We start from the raw sequence: 23,011 nt of genomic DNA, 5'->3' as shown, positions 1-23,011 counted from the left end.
ACCAAATCAATCAATCACGTGTTCGTAAAACGAATCATTTGTACTTTTTACAAGTTGTATTTGCAGGGCGTAAATGATCAACATGTCTTTGTCTTCAACGCTGACAACAACCATTAAAGCAGAAATGTTAGTTGGCAAAATAGATTCAATAACATCACTACTGCATTTTGTCAAGTAACGTTATATATATTTATCGTATCAAAAACCAAGATATCATTAGAAATGGTTTGAGTTAAGTTTTACTTTAATCCACTTTTTGTGAAAATAGGCTAATCGCAACTGATGTATAGTTTCTAGTGTGATCCGTACCACTATTTTCCTTCATCGCTTATAGAACACAGGATCACTTGATTAAAATACGACGATATTACCACGCCATCCGGGAAGATCATGTTATAAGATAGAAAGTGCAAACCTGTGTGAGTAGTTCACAAACTATTTGAATATACATATTATCTTCCATAGAACGGAAATTGTGTAATAGACTATGCATATGATGAAAAATCGAAATTCAGTCAATTGTGCATGAAAGCAATATATAAGTTGGCCTCCCCGATCGCTTGGTGGTAACGTCATCGCCTTGTAATCAATGGGTTATGGGTTCGATACCCTGTGGAGGCACATAGTGATCGAATCCTAATTTAAACTGTAGGTCCAATGCAGATTGGCCTATCTGTGCATACCCTGGACTTTACAAATTTAATGCCTAAGTGTCGAGAAGGTTGGTGACATTTGCAATTATGATGATAGGTCACTGTTGACACAAAGGGGGAGCAGGGGGGGGGGTCGTGCACAGTATTCGATTCAAACTTCCCTTTTCTCCTTCAAGAGGTGTGTGTAGGGGAAGGCAAACAGCCAGTTGTGAACATTTAGTGATGCAGGAACCTCCTGTTCTGGTTTTACGAAGATTTTTTGTTTTCTTGGTAACATGAGTTACTGAAATGACATAATTGCAAGTCCTTTAAGCCTAGTGAAATCGTTGTTTTTTTATATTATCTGCATGTCATTGCCTTCAGTACTTTGTCAATGGAAGGATGTGTAGGTTGTGTGTCGTCAGGTTCACTTGTTCAGATTGTGGGGGGGCCCACGTTAGTTTGAGGGTTGTTCCTAACTCCGTCCCCATTTCTGTTCCTAATTTCGTCCCGTCATAAGTTTTGTCTTTGGTTAAGACGGAGCCCTAGAAACATGCGATCTTAAAGAAATAATGATGAGGTTAATATTTTTTTTCAAGTAAACCTAACATTCTTTCTGAATTTTGCTAAATTAAGGTTTTTAATTTTCTACAAGTATTGAATTTTGTATTCACTCACTACATCCCACTAATTATGTTACATAATATGAATATTGAAACTGATAGAAAATCGAAAAATCGTAATTACTTCATTTCTCGGAATTTTAGGGGGACGAGATTATGATCATTTTTTAAAGATTTTTCCAAAAAATAGGTACTTTTGAATTTATTATTTTTATACTAACAATTGATTGATTATACAGGCGATTTGGTTTGGTTTTCAGGTAAAGGGGTAGTAAACGAAGATAATGTCAAATCTTGGAGCTCGTACGCCATTTAATACGGTCACCAACTACGAAAATGTGTTAAGGGGACGAAATTTGGGCCCCCTCCCTTATGTGGCAAATTGCAGAATGTCCTCCCCTGGTGGAAAGAAGACTCTCTGAAAAATTCAGGGATGAAATATCCTCGACCTTGAGTCAAAAACCCTGATGGAACTGATATGCAACCTATATCCAAACACCATAAGTTTGGTGCAGTGAATTTCGGTGAAGTCTGGAGGGCTCATTTAGCCAAATCCACTCTCCTCACCTCCTGGTTGGGGCTCCCTGGGATCTTTTAAGATGCGAAAGAGAGAGCGGTGTGCGGAAAGCAACGGGAAGCTACCGCATATATATTTTCCCTAGAGAAACTGCAATCATGATGAGTCGTTCCAAGGCAAAATATTCCGGACGTAAACTAGCACCCCATTCAGATGTCCGGGAGGGGGATGTCTGGGAAGAACACGTTATGACAAAGGACACTAATGGGGAAAAGAGAAGCAAACAGAAGGTAAGATTAAGGATTGGAACGTGGAATGTCAGAACCCTGTTACAGTCGGGAAAGCTAGAAAACGTAAAAGCAGAAATAAGAAGAAACAAAGTAGATGTTATGGGAATATCAGAAGTGAGGTGGGAACAAAATGGTGAAATAGTGAGTGATGAGTTCAAGATGTTTTATTCTGGAGGTGATCAACAAGGAAACCGTGGTGTAGGAATAGTGCTAGGACCACGTGTGAGACATAAAGTTATAGCAGTGCGTTATGTGGATGACAAGAATATAATGGTGAAACTTCAAGGAAAGAAGAAAGACTTAGTGTTAATTCAAGTGTATATGCCACATAGTGGGTTGTCAGAAGAAGAAGTGGAGGAAAACTATGAGAAGATAGAAGACTTGATGGAAAAAGAGAGAAAGGGATCGTGCATTATCGTAATGGATGATTGGAATGCTGTAGTAGGAGAAAGGCAGGATGGAAGTACAGTAGGAAGATATGGATTAGGTGAGAGAAATGAGAGAGGGGAAAGCCTGGTAAATTTCTGTAAAAGAAACTCCCTAATTGTTGGAAACACACTGTTAAAGCAACATAAGAGAAGGAGATACACCTGGATATGTCCAAGAGATTGCAAAAGATACCAGTACAAGAAAGATTTTGAAATTGTTTGAAAAATGCGAAGACATTGCCAGGAGCTGACATTAATTCAGACCACATCTTGCTAATAGGAGAAATCAATCTTACATTGAAGAAGATAACACAAAACCAGGTGAGCAAGAAACCCCACTTAGAGAAGCTAAGGGAAGAAGAAGAAAGACAAAAATTTGCAGAACATTTCCAAGGAAACTATACTAAGTTTAAAGCTAGTTGTAACAATAAGGATGTGATGTGAGATGGAATAAAAAGCTGCTTACAGAAGGCAGTGGATGAAACAATAGGCTACAGGGAAAGGAAAAGTGCAAGGAAACCATGCATTACTGAAAGTATGCTGGAAAAAATGGAGGAACGGAGAAAATGGAAGAATGTAAATACAGAAGAGGGAAGACATAATTACAGGATACTGAATAACCAGCTAAGAAGAGAAACTGACAGTTCAAAAGAACAATGGATGAAACAAAAATGGGAAGAAATTGAAGAACTGGAAAAAAGAGGAAGGTATGACTTGATGTATCGTGAAGTAAACTGCTTGGGCTTCCAAAAGAAGAAATGGAAAACAATGTGGATGATAGAAGACGAGGAAGGATGTGAAATCACAGACAAAAAAGGAATATCGAATGTGTGGGGAAAGTACGTTGAAGAGCTCTACCAGAAAGAGAATCGCCCAGACAGTCTGAATGTAGAAAATGAAGACGACGTGCCTGATGATGAGAAAGGATACTATATCCTGAATGAAGAATTTGAGCAAGCACTCAAAGAAATGAGGAATGGAAAGCAACGGGCACTGATGAAATTCCTGTTGAACTTATCAAATGCCTGGGAGATGGAAAAAGAGAAATACTGCACTTATGCAATGGAATCTATAACAAAGGGGACTGGCCACAAGATTTCACGGAGACTGTTTTGGTACCTCTGCAGAAGAAAAGCAATGTCAGAAAATGTTCTGAGTACAGGACAATCAGCTTGATATCTCACTCGGCAAAAATTCTTCTAAGAATTCTGAACAGACGCCTATACTTGAAGGTCAGTGGCGAGTTATAGGAAGAACAGTTTGGTTTCAGGAAAGGAAGAGGTACAAGGGCTGCAATTGGTTTACTGAGGACCATTGGGGAAAGATATTTAGAGAAAGGAAAGGAGATGTTTGTAGTATTTGTAGACCTGGAGAAAGCCTTTTGATAGAGTGAATTGGGTTAAACTTTCAAAAATTCTGAAGAAAATTAGTGTAGATTGGAAAGAGAGAAGACTTCTAAGCGACTTATACATGAATCAACGAGTTAAAGTGAGAACAGGAGACGAAATGACAGAAGGCTGTGAAATTGGAAGAGGAGTACGACAAGGATGCTGCCTATCGCCTACTTTGTTTAATATCTATTTAGAAAATATAGTGAAAAATTGTTTCTAGGGCACAGGAGGTGTCAAATTTGGAGGAAGAAGAATAAACTGCATAAGATTTGCTGATGACATGGCATTATTCGCTGAGGATGAAACAACCATAAATAGTATGTTAGAAGAGTTAAACAGCAGCTGTGAGCAGTATGGGATGAAGATAAATGTAAAGAAGACAAAGGCAATGGTTATAGGACGGAAACCAAGGAATATTAATGTGAGAGCAAACAGTGAAAGAATCCAGCAAGTGGATAGCTTCAAGTACCTCGGATGCACTATAAGCAGTGACATGAGCTGCAAACAAGAAGTGAAAATGAGAATCGCAATAGCAAAAGAAGCTTTCAATAGAAGAAAACAATTTTTTGTTGACCCATGGACATAGGTCTAAGGAAGAGATTAGTGAAATGTTTTGTGTGGAGTGTAGCACTATATGGTGCAGAAACCTGGACGTTGAGAAGAAATGAAGAGAAACGACTCGAAGCTTTTGAAATGTGGACATGGCGAAAAATAGAGCGTGTAAAATGGATGGACAAGGTAAGAAACGAAGCCGTACTGAAAAGAGTCGGTGAAAAAAGATCTATACTGGAGACCATCAAGAAGAGGAAAAGAAACTGGTTAGGACACTGTCTAAGAAGTAACTGCCTGCTAAGGGATGCCTTGGAGGGAATGGTTGAAGGAGGAAAAGTTCGTGGAAGAAAGAGATATCAGCTTATGGATGATATTAAATTAACTGGGTCGTATGCTATTACGAAGCGTAAGGCAGAGAATAGGGAAAGCTGGAGATTGCCGTGAAAAACTTGCCAATTAGGCAGAAAACAATGAATGAATGAATGAACATACTATAATATTGCTTCCCTCGATGGGGTTGTCCTATCTGAAAATTTGAGGAGGGTAAACTAACTTAGTCCAGCCATGGTAAAATGTCCAGGTGGGAAATATCCTACATGAAAATTTTCGTTGGCGCAAGAACCCTTTGATAAATCAGATGTTGGTTGGGTGCGCATTGAGTTGCACCGAATGAGTTTATACAGCCAGGTGCAAAGCGACACTTGCCCCCGCTGGAAAATCTGTGGTGAAAACTGTATTTTATTCATTCTCCGTTTTAAATGCAAAGTAAAATAATGTCATTCTCTTCTCAAATAATTTATAACAAAGCATTTTGTAATCAAGGAGTCCCGGGTTCGATACCCGTTGGAGGCACTAAGTGCTTCGGATCCTACTCTAAGGTGTACACAGGGCCGGATTTACCTCTTTGCCGCCCCTAGGCCAAACAAGCTCTGCCGCCCCCCGTACCGTTTATCAAGAACGAAAAGAAATCATTATTTTCTGTATTACTATTTTTACTATTAACGGCATGCAGTATTAATTAATTGATAGTTACATTCAAAAAATGTAACAAAGCGATATGACATAAATTATAAAAATTACATTTTAACATTTACCTTGTTTTTCAGAGAAGACTTTTCACTTTTCTCCTGATTACATTTCTGTATAAAAAAAAGAACTGATTTTCGGAACCTTCTTCAGAAATGCTTCCTGCTTTCCATCTTTCTCCGCTTTTCTCTTTTTGTATTGTGACCCACTGAGTCTTTACTCTTTTATCACTCATAATGAGCGTAATGACGTTTGTTTTAAACTTACCCCAACAAACACACGTCGGACACTGACTCACGCGAGACGCGACACAGTAGAATAGTACAATGCGAAACCCCTTTAATAATGCTTGCGCCGACAGTTTAGTTCTCAACAATTCAACGCGAATCACATGCTTTTCATATGCGGCCAATGCCGGCAGTAACAAGGAACGGCGTTCCTGGAACGCAGCCAAGCCGGTGATGTCTTTCAGAAGCAAGCGGCAGGCTCCACGTTCTTGCGCAGCCGCCATCGCCGACCCGGCTCAGAACAATACTGTACATTCGAAACAACAACGTCGGTAATTGAAATAACAAATTAGTAAACTAGTTCCGAGCCCTGCTAGCCTATCTCTCTCAAGAAATATTCCTCGTTAACTTATATTTACAATACAACCACATTAAGTTATTCCATTCGTGTGTTCGGAGAAAAAAAGAGGCAATCCGAAAATTAGGTATTCCTTATACATTTAAAACAAACAATCGTGCCGCCCCTATCAAAGTTCCGCTCTAAGTCCGGGCCTATGAGGCCTATTTGGAAATCCGGGCCTGGCTGTACATGCAGTCCCGATTATCCTTTCTGTGCATAAAGTGAACTTAAAAACAAAAACAATCGAACAAATTAAAGCATTGCCCTCCCAGGGAAAGTGTTGTTTGCTCACATGTAAAAAATGTTGTTTGTTTCCCTGATAAAATTCTCCCCCCTCCGGAAAAAGTCTGGGCACGTCATTTCTCACCGGCGCTGCTTTCTTGCTTTCTAGACAACAAGTCGCTACCGTTACTTTCAAGTAGCTCCCATATTGTCTTCACGATGCTGGGCCAACACCAAATTTTTTGGTGGTCCCACTGGTGTCCAAACCTGGGACCACTAGCACCAAAGACGAGAGCTCTAACCATTGGGCTAACTGGAAGCTCTAGAATGTTTCTTTTGGTGATGAAGAACATATCTAAAAATTGGGGGCGGTCGAAATAATAGAGTTCACAATGGAAACAAAGTGTGTTTCGTGTCTCTTGTGTTCTGTCAATGGGGAATTGTATTTAAGGGGGATGGGGGAGAATTGATTTAATCTATTGTATTTTATCTACGAGAACATTTTACTTCTTCAAATTGAATGTTTACCAAGGAGGACTTTTTCACTCTGACACATGTTCTTTTTCTTGCTAATATCCAGTGTGTCGGCGGAAGCATAACCAAGTATTGCAATAAAGAGAAATAAAGTTGTATCCCGTGCATTACAACATCGCAAGTGCCCATAGGAGTTGTAAAGATAGGGAACCCACACATTCTCGACCTCAGTAATACTAGAGATTGTGTGATCAGCACCAGTCTTTGTCTTTGTCTTTGTCCCCGAGGGCCACCAGCAGTGTGCCAAACCAGAGTCAACGAACGCACTTGTGTGTCTATGTACAGTTATACCAAGCTGAGACCCCCCAGCAAATTGCGAACTAAATTGGACAGTCGTTTGTTTCCTCCTCTCTCCTCCCCTTCGTTTGTGGCAGAGAGTTCATATGTGTTTCAATTTTTATAACTTCCCTCTCTAGTTTCGTTGTCAAACAAAATCGGCAACTATGTGTTACGTCTCTACTTCCGCGGATACGGTTTTCTCCTTCATGATGAATAAAAGCGATGACGAAATGTTGAAGAAAGAGACATATTTCGGCAACGCAGGGGCAGGATTACATGACAAGCACCTGATTGCATCACCAACGCTCCCTTCTCTCGCTTACGGTTGAAAATTAAACGACGGTGGCCAGAGGGTTCATCTCTCCTTGGTCGTGCTGTACGGATAAATAAGTTACACACTTTCCCGGGAATCTCTGGAGCAAGCGAACGAAAACAATTCCTATGCGGAAGTAGGACTCGACCAATGAACGCGTGAGAGGGATAGTGAGTGCATGAAGGGTAAGAGCGCAGCTGCAGCTACCAGCCGTTTCCAGCAGCGCGCACTGCTTTGATCCATCCACTCGATTTCTCCCCTTGTCTACGTTACGCGTGGGTTTTCTCCACAGATTCCGGAGACAGAGTGTATATTCTCTGGATTCGAGAAGTATATTTACTTGCGTTGTGAAGTTTCTTGGATTGGTAATGGGGGGTTTATATAGCCGAAGAGGAATTCTGCATCAACACTATGCTGATGTTAACGTACTCAAGGTGAATCTCGAAAGCACGAAAATTCAGTTATTCTGGACATTCCACCTGGATATTCACTAGGAATATAACTCTACTCGTCAAACTAACTTAATTGGTAATCTAGAACGAGAAATGCAGTTTTCTTCTAGCTCAAGAGCACCGTAATACCGTTGTTAATGAGAGATCAACGTAGGATCATCCCCAATCATTGTTCATTTCATTGATTGATTGATTCGAACTCGAGACCCCCGGCGTCGTAACGTCCTGTGCTAACCCCTCCGCCACGAGGTCGGCTCTCAATCATTGAAACCGTGCTGTTTGCCTGTTGCTGCAATCTTCCTTTGTTGGGACATCGGGATGATGGCAAGGTAACTAAAGAAGACCGTGCCCAAAATGACGGCGGGATGGCGAAATATAGAGTGTGTTCCCTTGCAGTATTCTTTACCTCTCAAGGCAAGCGACTCTTGCAGCGATCACTGCTGCATACTGGACTTAAGGTGAAATGTTTGACTTTATCTTTTAAATCCACTTTATACACAGCTTAAGTCAATCGGTAGTGGATAGTTTACGGTAGAATTCGAACCACTATGTGCTTCGGGCCTCCCCAATGACGTTGTGGTACCGACGTAACCTTGTAATTAAAGGGTCCCGGGTTCGATACCCCGTCGAGGAACATTGCACAGTGGTTCGGGTCTCATTTTAAACTGTACGTCCAGTCTCGAGCTGCAGTGGTTTAGTCTTCAGGGTGTCTGACTGCCACACGGAGGACCCGTGTTCGATTCCCGAGGTGCTTGATCTAAGGTCGGACTTATTCCGGCCTCGCCCTCTCATAAAGCGGCTTGGGGCTTACGCAGCCTTAAATCAATGGGTACGTTGGGGTAAAGGTGGCCGGAGCGTGATGCTGATGACACCTCCTAATGGTCGGGCCTCCCCGATGGCGCAGTGGTAGCGTCGTCGCCTTGTAGTCAAGGGGTCCCGGGTTCGATACCCGGTGGAGGCACATGGCACAGTGGTTCGGATCCCACTTTAAACCGTAGGTCCAGTCCCGATTAGCCTTACTGTGCATAAAGTGGACTTAAAACACCAACTCAAACCAAACCTCCTAATGGTCAAGCTCGAGCTCCCCTAAATGCACCTTCATGGCACGGTGCTGTATGCACGGGGAACTTTACCTTACCCACCAGTCCAGATTAGCCTATATCTGCATAAAGTGGACTTATAAACAATTTTTTTAAAAAAACAATTATCTTTGTCCTTCTACCGGGTATCGAACCCGAGGCCCCTTTTGAGGTGCAGTGTGCAGGCGGAATGCTCGCACCGCACGGAGAGCTTGCTGGTCTCCACAAGTGCAAGAAACATGCTGAGACCTGATCTAAAGTTTGTGCAGTGCACTTGAATATTAGCGTAATAGTTTCTTCTAAAGGTTGGGAATAAAACACCTTACTCAAAAAAGCAGGTAACTTCGAAGTCAGGACTATTGGTGAGCCCAACTTAAGAGTTCAGTATGGGGCTTATGGCAACAGTGTTGCCGCATGGTGCTCAGTACAAGAAAGCTCCAGCGCGCATCGAGCGTCAGCTGTAGTACACGCCGCAACAAAAGTTAGTGGTCAACGGGGCTGTTTACTGCCAAACTTTTCCACTAGAGGCGCCAGTCCTGTTGTGTCCCTAAATAATTTCGTTCGTCATCTGGTTACCCTAAGCTTTACATTGGAGCGCGATAGGATGGCTATTCAAACGTTATTTTCAACGAAGGTAAGGATTTCTAGTGTAAATCGATAACAAAAATTGTTTAGCAAACCTTTAGGATTATGTAGCAAGTCATAAGTTTCTGAAAATTACATTCTCCTGAACCTAAGAATTAATATATTAAAGCGCAACAACACGGTAGCTCAGACAGGCTAAATATAGTATATTTATGCACAAAGAGCACTAAACTTGACGTTATTTTGGTCGTCCATAGCTGCCATGGGTCTATAATAAAAAAAAATAGATTTTTGCACTACGCTTTTATGCTTCCTCTTGTTGCGACTTGCGAGTATGTGCAATTCAACGACGGGAGTAGGAATCGGAGAAACTACCCAAATTACAGAGAAAATGTATTAAGTGCATAAGCGCATAATACAGGGTGCGGCAGAACTAACTAAGCAGTTTTAAGGAGCAATAAAAAGTAAATCTGGATATATAGAGAAAAAATGTATTTGTTTTCTAAATTAGTACAATATACCATTTTACATTCATTTAGTTTTGAAAATAATGTCCTCAAGATGGCGGCCGTCAGCATCAATACATTGTTGTAGACGATCCCTGAAGTTTCGAGCAGCTCTTGCACACATATCGCGGGGTATGGCATTCACTTCGTCAATAATCCGCTCTTTTAACTCTGGTAGGGTGTGAGGGCGGCTTTTGAAAACCTTTTCCTTCAGATATCCCCAAAGAAAGTAGTCACAAATTTCAAATCTGGTGACCGCGCAGGCCACCGGACATCATCCCTCAAAGAGACGGGGCGTCCCGGAAACATTTCTCTCAAAACATCAAGTGAAATTCGAGCTGTGTGAGCAGTAGCTCCATCCTGTTGGAACCACAAGTTCCCCAGTCCATGTTCTTCAACAATCTCGTCCATTCTGGGTTGCAGAAAATTTTGCAACATTGAAACATAACGTGTGGAATTCACTGTCACTGTCACTCCTTCCTCCTCAAAAAAGTAAGGGCCTACCACGCCAAATTGTGATATGGCACACCACACTGTCACTTTAGGAGAATGTTGCGGTCTTTCATGAATAATGCGGGGGTTATGTTCAGCCCAGTAGCGAAAGTTTTGCTTATTCACGCACCCACAAAGATGAAAATGTGCCTCGTCACTACTGAAGAAAGCTGCATTCGGAGGGATCTGAGCAAGCATTTGCTAACACAGATTTTTACGGTTGGCGTAGTCTGCTGGGCGTAATTCTTGAGCAATCAGTATTTTGAAAGGACGGAACTTCAAATCGCAGTGCAGAATCCTTCTCAAACTGCGGTCTGAAATCCCCAATGCAACAGCATGTCGTCGAGCAGAACGTTGCGGCGATTGTTGAACTGCTGTTCTCACCCGCTGCATATTTTCTGGCGTTCTGATGGATCTGCGTCGGCCATGTGTATCTCTTCTTAGTGTGCTACCAGTTTCCTCCAACTGCCGAACCCACGACCGAATTATGTTTGCATTAGGAACGGCATTGTTGCGTGGAATGTTGAACTGGCGCCGAAAAGCTCGTTGTGTAGCGATCACAGATCTGTTGTTTTCATAATACGCGCGAACGGCAAAACCACGATGTGCACCGGTCCAGACCATTTTAGCTACTGAAATGGGGTCGACGCCTGAACAAAGGCAGACCACGTGCAACTGCCTACCCCCACCACAGCTCCCGCGGTAATCGATAGAAACTGCTTAGTCGGTTCTGCCGCACCCTTTATTTATTATTATACACTATGCCCTATCCGATAACTTAATATTAACATATGTTTTCTTTGTATCAAGCAGACATTTTCCCCTTGTATTTTCGCCCTTTTAAAATTATAATTCCTGTAAATAAGAAAGCCCTAGAGGTTGCGAGATTTGAAACAGAATGTAACATATTTTTTGTAATAACTATTCTTCTCGATAAATGTGTATGTATAAAATAGAGAACCATATTTACTAGCCATGAGGAAAAGTATGATATCACGTAAAAAATGAGTTGGGTGGAATTATTATGTATTATTCTTTACCAGATTCACAAGAATAAAGCACTTAAATTGTGAAAATTCAAAGTGACGTAAACAAGTGCTGTGCAAATTTTAATTTTTTTTTTTAGTTCCGATATCTTTTCTGTTATTGACGATCGTCTTATTAAAATTCTTAGTTTCATAGCACTGATGTTCTGACATAATTTCCGATGTTAAGATGAAATTAAACTTGCAATTTGTAATAGCAGCACGTTCAGCATCAAATTCCCCATATATTTAAATGGGAGAACAATTGCCCATCAAAAGCGTGGGGTCACAACAGGGGTGCTGCCACCTACAATAGTTTGCTTTGACCAGGAACATACAAGAATGCATGACTTGGTGGGAAGCTGTTCATTCTTGCAGCTGTTGGTCCAGAATAATGACGGTCAGTGCAGGAAGATTTGAAAATAACTGTTTCCGAATATACTTTTCATACGTCTTGATCTCTATTTTATCACGTGCGTGGCAGGGTTTTTCTTTCCTTTATGCACAGAAAGGCAAATCGGGACTGAACCTACAGTTTAAAGTGGGATCCGAACCACTATGTGTCTCCAACGGGTATCAAACCCGGGACCCCTTGATTACGAGGCGACGACGTTACCACTGCGCCATCGGGGAGGCCTCTTTCACATTTTTCGGTGCCCTGTCTCATTTGAAACGGAACAGTTTTCATTATAATACCGGCATACACCAAAGCAAACCCTCCCCCCCGGTCGTCGCATTTTAATTAAGGGATTAGGGTTCCATACCCGGTGGAGGCATATAGTGGTTCGTATCTCACATAAAACCGTAGATTAACCGTAATCCCAATTAACATATCTGTGCAGAAAAGTGGATGTAAAACTCAATTAATCATGAAAAACTAAATATGCTGACCAAGGCAGTAATTTATTTTATTAAAAACATAAACTAAACGTAATGTTTCAACCTTCTAGCAAGGTCTTCATCAGACTCTGTATCAAGTTTAAAAGTAACAAGATACACAAAAAGGGCATTATATATACACAAACATTACTCCCTCCAGACTATTAGAAAGTTGTTAGGAACTTTCTAGCAGGTGGCTTTCACTTTCCAACTGTACTTTCACCTAAAAGGCTAAACATAATTACTTTCATATAGAATGTGAAGAGATATTCATATAGAATATCTCACGCTCTTTTTCCTTCATTTTTCTCCCTTCTCCTCTCCTCTTTCTCTCTTGTCCTTTCCACTCTTTCTAACATCTTCTTCCATTCTTTGTTTAACTTCAGTCCTCCATTCCAGTTCATTATGTCTTCTTCACCTTTCTTCTCTATTTCCTTGGCTTCCTTCCATTTTCTCACTAGCATTCTAGAAAGTGAAAGCCACCTGCTAGAAAGTTCCTAACAACTTTCTAATAGTCTGGAGGGAGTAATGTTTGTGTATATATAATGCCCTTTTTGTGTATCTTGTTACTTTTGTACTTGATACAGAGTCTGATGAAGACCTTGCTAGAAGGTTGAAACGTTACGTTTAGTTTATGTTTTTAATAAAATAAATTACTGCCTTGGTCAGCATATTTAGTTTTTCATAATCATGGAAACAAGGCTTAATGGTGTCAATTAATCAATTACTAGAGGTGTGAAATAGATGAAGTTCTGTTGTATTTGTGTGAAGAATGATTACAGAAAGAAAGAGATAGACGTTGGAAATATTCAATCTAAAATGCTCTCGCTTTGTGTCAATCAATTAACGTTATTGCCTTGCAAGCAACAAGTCCCGGATTAAATTTACTTAGGTATCAAAATCTATTCCCTATTTATCCATTTGCGTCAAACTTTACTATCTGGAAAAGAACTGCTCGATCATTTTATGTTCTTTTAATATAATGCTATCAATACTTTTTATAATTGTTAGTCATCCTTTGGGAAGAGCTGAACCGGGGGTGTTCCCGCTAGATCTGCCAATGCATACAATATGCCTGTTTTCAGAGAAAAATTCCCCAAATCGAGAAAGCGCACACACAAATAATAAATTTCTTGACCTGGCCCCAAGACGGAAGCATATTCACGAACTTTTGCCTGGCCATTCCCCACCCCTTCCCTCTTCCCAACACGTGTTTGCAGCGAGTGGCAACAGGCGGAAGGCTGTTATTTTTAACTCCCCAAATCGCGCTGTTAACATAAGAAAGGAAAGCGCATTTTTTGAATGTTCTGAATTGTAAAAGAAGGTATAGACCATCAAAACCTTACATTTCCTCTCCTTCTTGCATATTTATTATTTTCTCTTCGCATGTTAACGACTTTTGTTTCTGACAGAATGGGGGTGGGGACCTCAAAAGTAAAAGCCCATAACAGCCAATACTGAACTCTTAACTTGGGCTCCTCTATAGGAACAACAGTGTTTCAGTGGTTGTTGCTGACAAGCAGCAGCTTGTGGTTCCTGGAAGAGTGATGGGCACCGTCATTATTTTGATGCAACGATGTACCCTTTTCTGCAATTGTTGCACTCTTTTCGATCCGATTTCGAGACATTTTCATTCATTTTTCAGTAAAAATCTGAGCTTCTCTGCAACGTTTCTCTCTCATTTTGTCGAAGCAAAAACTCGACCAGTTAGTCGAAAAGATTAGTCCATTACTTTTTCGACTAACATCACTCAAAGTAGTCGTTCGTCTGATATTAGTAGGTGCAGTCATTTCATAAATATTAGTCGTTTGACAACTATCCGCGTCAAAAATATTGATCACTAGGTTTACGTATTTGTAACCATGGGAGAAAAGAGCCAGAAGTTCCGGGTTCTAACCCAGGTTAAGGCGTGAAGTTTTCTTCTAGACCAGGGGAAAGAGCACACTATCTCAGTGAATGTATCACTATGTTGGCCCAGTGTCCATTTCATCCTCATCGTCGCGATAAACGTAACAGGTAGAAAAGCGACGTAAAATAACCGAAAGAAGAAAGAAAGATTGATTGATTGATTGATTGAATTTGAAATTTTGGGCGTGTCAGCACTTAGGCTATTTTGCACTCTTCAGATTATACGGCGTCCAGCTCCTTACTATAACTAAAATATAACTAATATAACATTAGTATAATGTCGAGGGACTAAAATATTCTTACTTGGGTTAAAAGCTGAGGCTGTAAAGTGGCACTCAGCACACGTAAGGACAAAACAGAGGACAACACACAAACAGTCAGTCCTACGAGGATTATACTGGCCGTAGGTCCAGACGCCAGAGCCTTGTTAGTCTGCAAAATGCAGTCCAATGCGTACTATGTGGAAGTGAGGTTGACAACTGGGTGTACTACGTGGAACTGTCACCCTTTACACACCAAAAAAGACAGGCGGCGAAGATCTTCAGTTTAGTACCCGAGAGAACACAAGGAAAATTCTCCCTCGGTCTTAAAACAATTTCATTTTTATATTTTATATTCATTATGATTTTTATGCAGAGTTAGAACAGGTCTTTGATAAATTTTCTCAGTATGATATGAAAATTCTGTTAGGTGACTAATGCACACATTGGCAAAGAAGAGACATTTAAACCCACGACTGGTAAAGAAAGTCTTCATGAATTAAGTAATGATAATGGTATAAGATTGATTACTTTTGCAACCTCAAAGAATTTAATTGTGAAAAGTACCACTTTTAAACATAAAGATATCCATAAATATACCTGGTCTTCTCCAGATGGTAAAACTCATAATCAGATAGATCATATTCTCATTGATAAGAGAAGGCATACTAGTATAATTGATGTTCGTTCACATAAAGATGTTGACTGTGCCAGTGACCATTATTTAGTAATTGCTAAATTAAGAGAAAGACTCGCAGTGAAAAATCATAAGCAACAAAATCTAAAAGTTCTAAAATATAATACGGGGAAATTTGCTGATGAAAGAATTAAGAAAGATTAACAAATTAAACTGTCAAATAGATTCGATGTTTTACAGGATTTAAATGATGATGAAAATATAAATGAAACAGACGTATATAAGAATTGGGAGCACATACGTAATGCAATAGAATCAGCAGCTAAAGATAGTATAGGATACTATAAACCAAGAAAAAGTAAGCCATGGTTTGATAATGAATGTCATAATCTAATAGAAATAAGAAATCAGGCTAGACTTAGGTGGTTAAATAACTCTGATGATGCAAATCTAAGCAATTATAATAGAATAAAGCGAGAAGTTAACCGCACGTTTAGAAGTAAAAAAAGAGATTACTTGAAAAGCAAAATTAGTGAAATTGAAACAAACAGCAAAAACATAAATATCAGAGATTTACATAAAGGTGTAAATGAATATAGAAAGGGGTGGCAACCTAAAGTAAACTTGATAAAAGATAAAGACGGTGATTTTCTAGCTGACCCAAGCGATATTCTAAAAAGATGGAAGAACTACTTTAATGATTTTCATGTAGGAGATAAATCAAAAATAAATGAAATACACACAGTAGAACCTTTAGTTCCAGAACCTAACTTGACTGAAGTAAAAGATGCTATTAAAAGGCTAAAGAATAACAAAGCACCTGGCATTGATTTAATACCAGCTGAGTTAATTAAATATGGTGGGAATTCGTTAATATGTCAAATTCATAAATTAATTTGTTTAATATGGAATAAAGAAGAAATCCCTCAACAGTGGAAAGCATCCATAATTGTTCCTGTGCTTAAAGAAGGTGATAAAATGGACCGCAATAAATACCGTGGAATTTCTCTACTCTCAACAACTAACTAACTAACTCCCTAGCCTTCTTAAACCCGAAGGTCCATGGCAGCAGCAACACAGGCCTTCCATCTGTCCCTATCTTGAGCAAGTTCTATATACTCTTTTCCATCCCTACCGATTTCCCTTAGGTCCATCTCAACGTTGTCCCTCCATCTTCGTCTTGGCCTTCCTACAGGTCTCTTACCATCAGGTTTCCCAACAAGAATCCTGTAGTATCCTCTTTCCTCTCCCATTCGTGCCACATGGCCTGCCCACCTAAGTCTTCTTGATTTAATTATTCTAATAATATCTGGACATGAATACAAATTATGTAGTTCTAAATTATGTGACCTTCTCCACTCACCTGTCTCCTCATCCCTTTTAGGTCCAAATATTTTCCTAAGGATCTTATTTTCAAATACTCTCAATTTATGTTCCTCTTTCAATGTAAGGGACCAAGTTTCACATCCATATAATACTACAGGCAAAATTACTGTTTTGTATATTTTTACTTTTAGTTTCTTAGATATTAAACGAGAAGACAAAAGTTTATGAAGAGAGATGTAACATGCATTTCCTGAATTAAGCCTACTTTTTATTTCCTCTTTAATATAATTTTCATTTGTTAATATTACTCCTAAGTATTTGAATTTGGAAACTGGCTCAAATGAGTTGTTATCAATAATTAGATTTTGATTATTACCTAACACTTGGTTTCGGTCTGTAAGCATATATTTAGTTTTCTCTTTGTTAACTTCCAAATCTCTCTCTTTAGCAGTTTTGAAAAATATTTTAGCATTATTCTTAATTGTATTCACATCATCCCCCAGTAAGTCTACATCATCTGCATATGCTAACAACTGAGTCACACCATTTAATTTTAGTCCTTCGTTAGTTTCTTTTACCTTCCTAACAGCATATTGTAAGGCAAAATTAAAGAGCAATGGAGATAATGCATCTCCTTGTTTTAACCCATCATAAATTGTAAATTTGTCAGACATATTAATACCCACACGAATTTTACTTTCTGTTTCACTGGAGCATATTTTTATCATACTAACAAGCTTCTTAGGTATTCCAAACTCTACTAATATATTATATAATTTATCTCTTTTGACCGAATCATATGCTTTTTTGAAATCAATGAATAGCTGATGGACATTTTGATTATATTCCCACTTTTTTTCAAGTGTCTGTCTGATGTGAAAATTTTGATCTGTAGTTGATCTGTTACGTTTAAATCCACATCGATAAACACCTCTAATTTCATTAGCATATGGGGTTAGTCTTGTTAAAAGAATGTTAGATAATATTTTATGTGTTGTTGAGAGTAGAGAAATATAAAATATTATCTAATATTCTTTTAACAAGACTAACTCATATGCTAATGAAAGTATAGGTGATTATCAATGTGGATTTAAACATAAAAGATCAACTACAGATCAATTTTTTCACATCAGACAGACACTTGAAAAAAGTGGGAATATAATCAAAATGTCCATCAACTATTCATTGATTTCAAAAAAGCATATGATTCGGTCAAAAGCAATAAATCATATAATATATTAGTCGAGTTTGGAATACCTAAAAAGCTTGTTAGTATGATAAAAGTATGCACCAGTGAAACAGAAAGTAAAATTCGTGTGGGTATTAATGTGTCTGACAAATTTACAATTCATGATGGGTTAAAACAAGGAGATGCATTATCTCCATTGCTCTTTAATTTTGCCTTAGAATATGCTGTAAAAAAGGTAAAAGAAACTAACGAAGTGTGGCCGTACAGGCTAGCTAGCTCTTTCCCCCCTGGGCCGCTTGGTTGAAGCCGAACAATAGGCGGTTGGGGACCAAACCGTCCAGGGTTCGATGCCCGGCTGTACCTGCACGGTGCACATAAACAAATATAAAATATTATTGAGATGGGGAAAAGGGTGGGGTTGCATATGAAATTATAGCGATTTGATTGGTAGACTGTAATATGTGAGTATGTATTATGTTAAGAATCTCTACATGATATGAGAACTACAAGTCCACACCTTAATTTCAATTCCGGTCACACTTACTCCGATGTCCTGGCGCTGTGTATTGACGTCTCCATTGTCTGTCCTTAGGGAGCCTGGTTGTCCCAACTGTCCGTGGTGTCAATCACACTGCCCTCCGGTGACGATTACTACATATATATCAGGCCGCCGAAGCACACGTCACAGTTCACATCTGTCTTCTGTACACTGACCAGTTACATATATAATAGTTTATCTTGTGACGAAAACTATCCCGTTCATCGTAAATCAAGGGTTAGGCCTAAATGCTATGCTATCAGCATTGACGGACACTGGCTTCGACACAGGATGTTCAGTATAACCATTTTTACACGGACTCTCAGTGCAACCTCTCGACAAAGACTTGTTAAGGCAAATCCTCAACACTTCTATCGCAGCTTCTCGACAACAGATCCTCCGGCACAAGTTCTAGACACACACTTGTCATCTGAATTCTCAACACCGACTCCTCACTTGCATTCTCAACACCGACTCTTCTGTCTAGCTTATAGACGCACACTGAACCGCCAAAATTCACCGTTGGGTTAGGGTTTTTTGTCCATGTCCACTTCCTATTGGCTGGCGTGGAGGAGGAGGTTGGTTGCAGGGAAGAATGGAAATATTTCACGTTGGGGAGACAAAGGGGCTTCTGGGAGAGAAAGCGTAAATATAGCCGTCGCCTTTTGTGGGCAAGGCAAATGACCTTTGCTTGGCTTCTCTGAAACGGACGGGGATTTGGAAACGTGCTGAATGTTCGATAATAATAATAAATGTAGAAGATGATATATGTATATATTGATACTAGTGTGCACGTATGGAAATACGGGTACAGAAGGACTAAAATTAAATGGTGTGACTCAGTTGTTAATATATGCAGATGATGTAGACTTATTAGGTTGATTGATTGATTGATTGATTGATTTAGTTTATTTTACTTCGCGTTTTGTGCCTCTTGGCTAATTTGCGAAGATGGGGATGAGTGATGAAATTATGATATTGATGAATAGACATTCACAAGCAACCAAGCCCGACCGGGATTCGAACCCGGGACCCTTGGCCTCGCAGCGCGATGTGCTAACCACTTTTTTTTAAAATTTTTTTTAAAGGAAAACCCCCTAAGCGGAAGTTTCCCCCATCACATTCACTCATATCATTTCATTCACATTTCTATTTCAGGACTTTTTCAGGACAGACAATCACAAATACCCATGCCTTACCCGGGACTCGAACCCGGAACCCCTTGCGTTGTAGCGCGCTCTGCTAACCACTCCGCCACGGAGGTCGACACTCACTCGGCCACAGGATCGGGCTGGACTTATTAGGGGATGATATAAATACAATTAAGAATAATGCTAAAATATTTTTCAAAACTGCTAAAGAGATAGGTTTGGAAGTTAACAAAGAGAAAACTAAATATATGCTTACAGGCCGAAACCAAGTGTTAGGTAATAATCAAAATCTAATTATTGATAACAACTCGTTCGAGCCAGTTTCCAAATTCAAATAATTAGGAGTAATACTAACAAATGAAAATGATATTAAAGAGAAAGTAAAAATTAGGCTTAATTCATGACTTCATAAACTTTTGTCTTCTCGTTTAATATCAAAGAAACTAAAAGTTAAAATATACGAAACAGTAATCTTGCCTGTAGTATTATATAGATGCGAAACTTGGCCCCTAACATTGAAAGAGGAACATTAATTGAGAGTATTTGAAAATAAGATCCTTAGGAAAATATTTGGATGATAAAGGGATGAGGAGACAGGTGAGTGAAGGAGGTTACATAATTTAGAACTACATAATTTGTATTCATGTCCAGACATTATTAGAATAATTAAATCAAGAAGACCTAGGTGGGCAGGCCATGTGGCACGAATGGGAGAGGAAAGAGATATTTACAGGATTGTTATTGGAAAACCTGATGGTAAGAGACCTGGACCTGTAGGAAGGCCAAGACGAAGATGGAGGGACAAAGTTGAGATGGACCTATAGGAAATCGGTAGGGATGGAAAAGAGTATATCATGCTCAAGATAGGGACAGATGGAAGGCCTGTGTTGCTGCAGCCATGAACCTTCGGGTTTAAGAAGGCTAGAGAGTTAGTTAGTTTTTAAAACAATTTGAACTCCTTTCCTTGCTGCCAATGCGTTTCCCTTCCAGGCTGAGTTGAAGAACGTAATCGATAAGCTGGGTGACTAATCTTAGAAGCATTGTAGTTTATGTGTTACGTGTTCTCGAGTGTTCGTAGACAACCTTGCGAGCTGACACGCGGGTTGCAATGTTTGGGTGTTACGTCAGCGAGGGTGTCGTTACAGTTGCGAAGTGAACGACTTCTTTGTTTTTCTTCTTGTTGACAAAGTCGTTTCCTGTCTTTCGAACGTCAATGCATTAAACTGGTCTTCCGCAAGGGAGGAAAGGAGGGGGTATTATTGCATACTTTCCGTGCCACCACCGCCTGCAGCTGGGTCCAAGGTGCTGGAGGTATTTCAGAACCGATAACAGAACATAAATAAACCAATTGTCCCGTTTCCTGTGTAATCGCAATACTTATCACGTTACCTTATCAGATACATAACAATAGTTACTTGGACATTGACTCATAAACAAATTTCTCAACGTAGATGATGCATATCGTAATATAGCTATTCGTAATTTACAAGTCTTTTGTTTAGTCTTCTTGGTGAAGTGGTTAGCGTAACGCGCTACAAAGTCAGAAGTTTCGGGTTCGAACCCTGGTCAAGGCATGAATGCATCCCATGATGCTTTTCACTACTTCATCATTTGTTCTCATCATCGACGCCATTGACTTACGAGCTGAAAAAGAGACCAAAAAGTGTTGAAATAGAAAGAAAAATTGTCTTTAGGCTAGACATTGTAGCGAAGTCATTAGCATATGCTACTCAAGTTACGTGTTCAAGGTTCCAATTCTAGTTAAGGTATGATTTTGAAACTGATTTTTCCATCTCTTCAGTTTATCGACCATTCTCATCGTCACGATTAACGTATTGATTTATTTGGTTTATTATACTTCACTTTTGTGCCACATTTGGCTAATCGCGAAAAAGAGAGTGAGTTATGATATGATGAAATCGATGAAGGGATGCCCAAGGTTTGATTAATTGATTTGCTTTATTTTACTTCGTCTTTTGTGTCACTTTTGGCTAATTTGCGAATTTGGATGAGTGATGATATGATGAAATTGATGAATGGACACTCACAAACATCCATGCCCAGGCCGGGATTCAAACCCGGGACCCCTGGCGTCGTAGCGCGATGCTAACCACTCCGCCACGGGTTCCGGCCCATGCCCAAGTCGATGTGCTAACCACTTCTCTACAGAGATCGGAATATGCTGTAAAAGAAAACGGAAGACGAATAGTAATGGACAATTTGGATACACATATCTTTGAATTTGACTGTACAGTCCCATCCCGCCCCATTTTGGGCATAAAATCAAATCATCTTGTCACATCATTTTGTATTGCGTCTATAGCTTGTTGTACATGTATGTATGTGTGTGTGTGGGGGGGGATGTTTGTGTGGTTCATGCCATAGTAAAGTATTCCACGCTCTCTAAAGTGGATGACGTTACTACACTCCCTCTGCTGGTTTACTATCCCTCGAACCTCAGAACTAAGAAGTATAGTAAAATAATTGCATTGTAGATATTTTGAAACTGTGCGAAAAAGGTTTCGCCGAATCTGCCTGCAGCAATACGAATCGTTGAAAGTAAAAACTGACGGATATTTGACGAATGCTTGGACATCTGAGAATGGCATCATCATGCATATAGATAAAAAAAATTAAATATTAGCATTTTCATTTACTTTAAATATAGCAATCAAAGAGATAGAAAATACTTCACCGTCTTCATGCTCTTCTGCAATAATTTTCTTAGGAAAGTTAAGGTTTTTGTAGCTACTTTGTCAGTTCAATGGACATAATACTATTAGACTGAAGGTATGTACGTACATTAGGAATGCAAATATTTCAGACTACAAACACATTCAGATTTTAAGACCAAAATGTTAGATGAAGTTCATTATGTTTGATGTTTTGTAGGAAAACTAGGAAGTGTAGAAAAATAATAGCATTACAGAATTTTTTTGAAACTGTGAGAATTGTGATTGGACACCACTGCCTGTTGAAATGCCATTCGGTGATGACCATAAAAACTGTTTGATGAAATTCAGCTCATCTGAGAATGGCATCTTCAGGCATGTAGATAAAAACTGATATATTGAATTTTTTCATTTATGCTAAACACTTCAATCCAATAGAATAATTTTTACTGCTTCTTGTATATAACGATTAATGATAGTTTCCAATCATTTTCCCTCTGTGAAATTATAGTTGTAATATTAAATCCTTAGTGATATTCAATGCATTCACCACTATCAAATTAAAATAAATTAGGAATGCAAATGTTTAAGATTTCGAGCTGTAATATTTTTAGTTCTTGCATACAATATAGAAATATTTAGGAAAGGAAAGAACTTACCTATAATGGGAATAGCAGTTGACAGCTACAATTCTGATGACAAGAAGGATACATAATAATGATTGTAGTTGTTGAAGTTTCTTCTTCCGATTCAATGAATTTAGGTCTATTAAACCAAAGTAAATCAAGAATGCACATATTACAGATTTCAATCTGTAGTAATTAGTTTCAATAATTTCGAAATATTTAGGAAACGAAAACGGGGGTAACAGTTAGCAT

At 39.3% G+C, this 23,011-nt stretch overlaps 1 protein-coding gene across 1 annotated transcript in view; it reads left to right on the top strand.

The window, feature by feature from the left end:
* The window catches only part of LOC145984399 (uncharacterized), a 58,370-nt gene that overhangs the window by 1,809 nt on the left and 33,550 nt on the right, over positions 1 to 23,011 (top strand). The gene's annotated exons all lie outside the window — the stretch shown is intronic.

Source organism: Lepisma saccharinum, chromosome 2 (assembly GCF_977018435.1).
Source record: "Lepisma saccharinum chromosome 2, izLepSacc3.1, whole genome shotgun sequence".
NCBI lineage: Eukaryota > Metazoa > Arthropoda > Insecta > Zygentoma > Lepismatidae > Lepisma > Lepisma saccharinum.
This window is presented reverse-complemented; position numbering and strand designations above follow the sequence as displayed.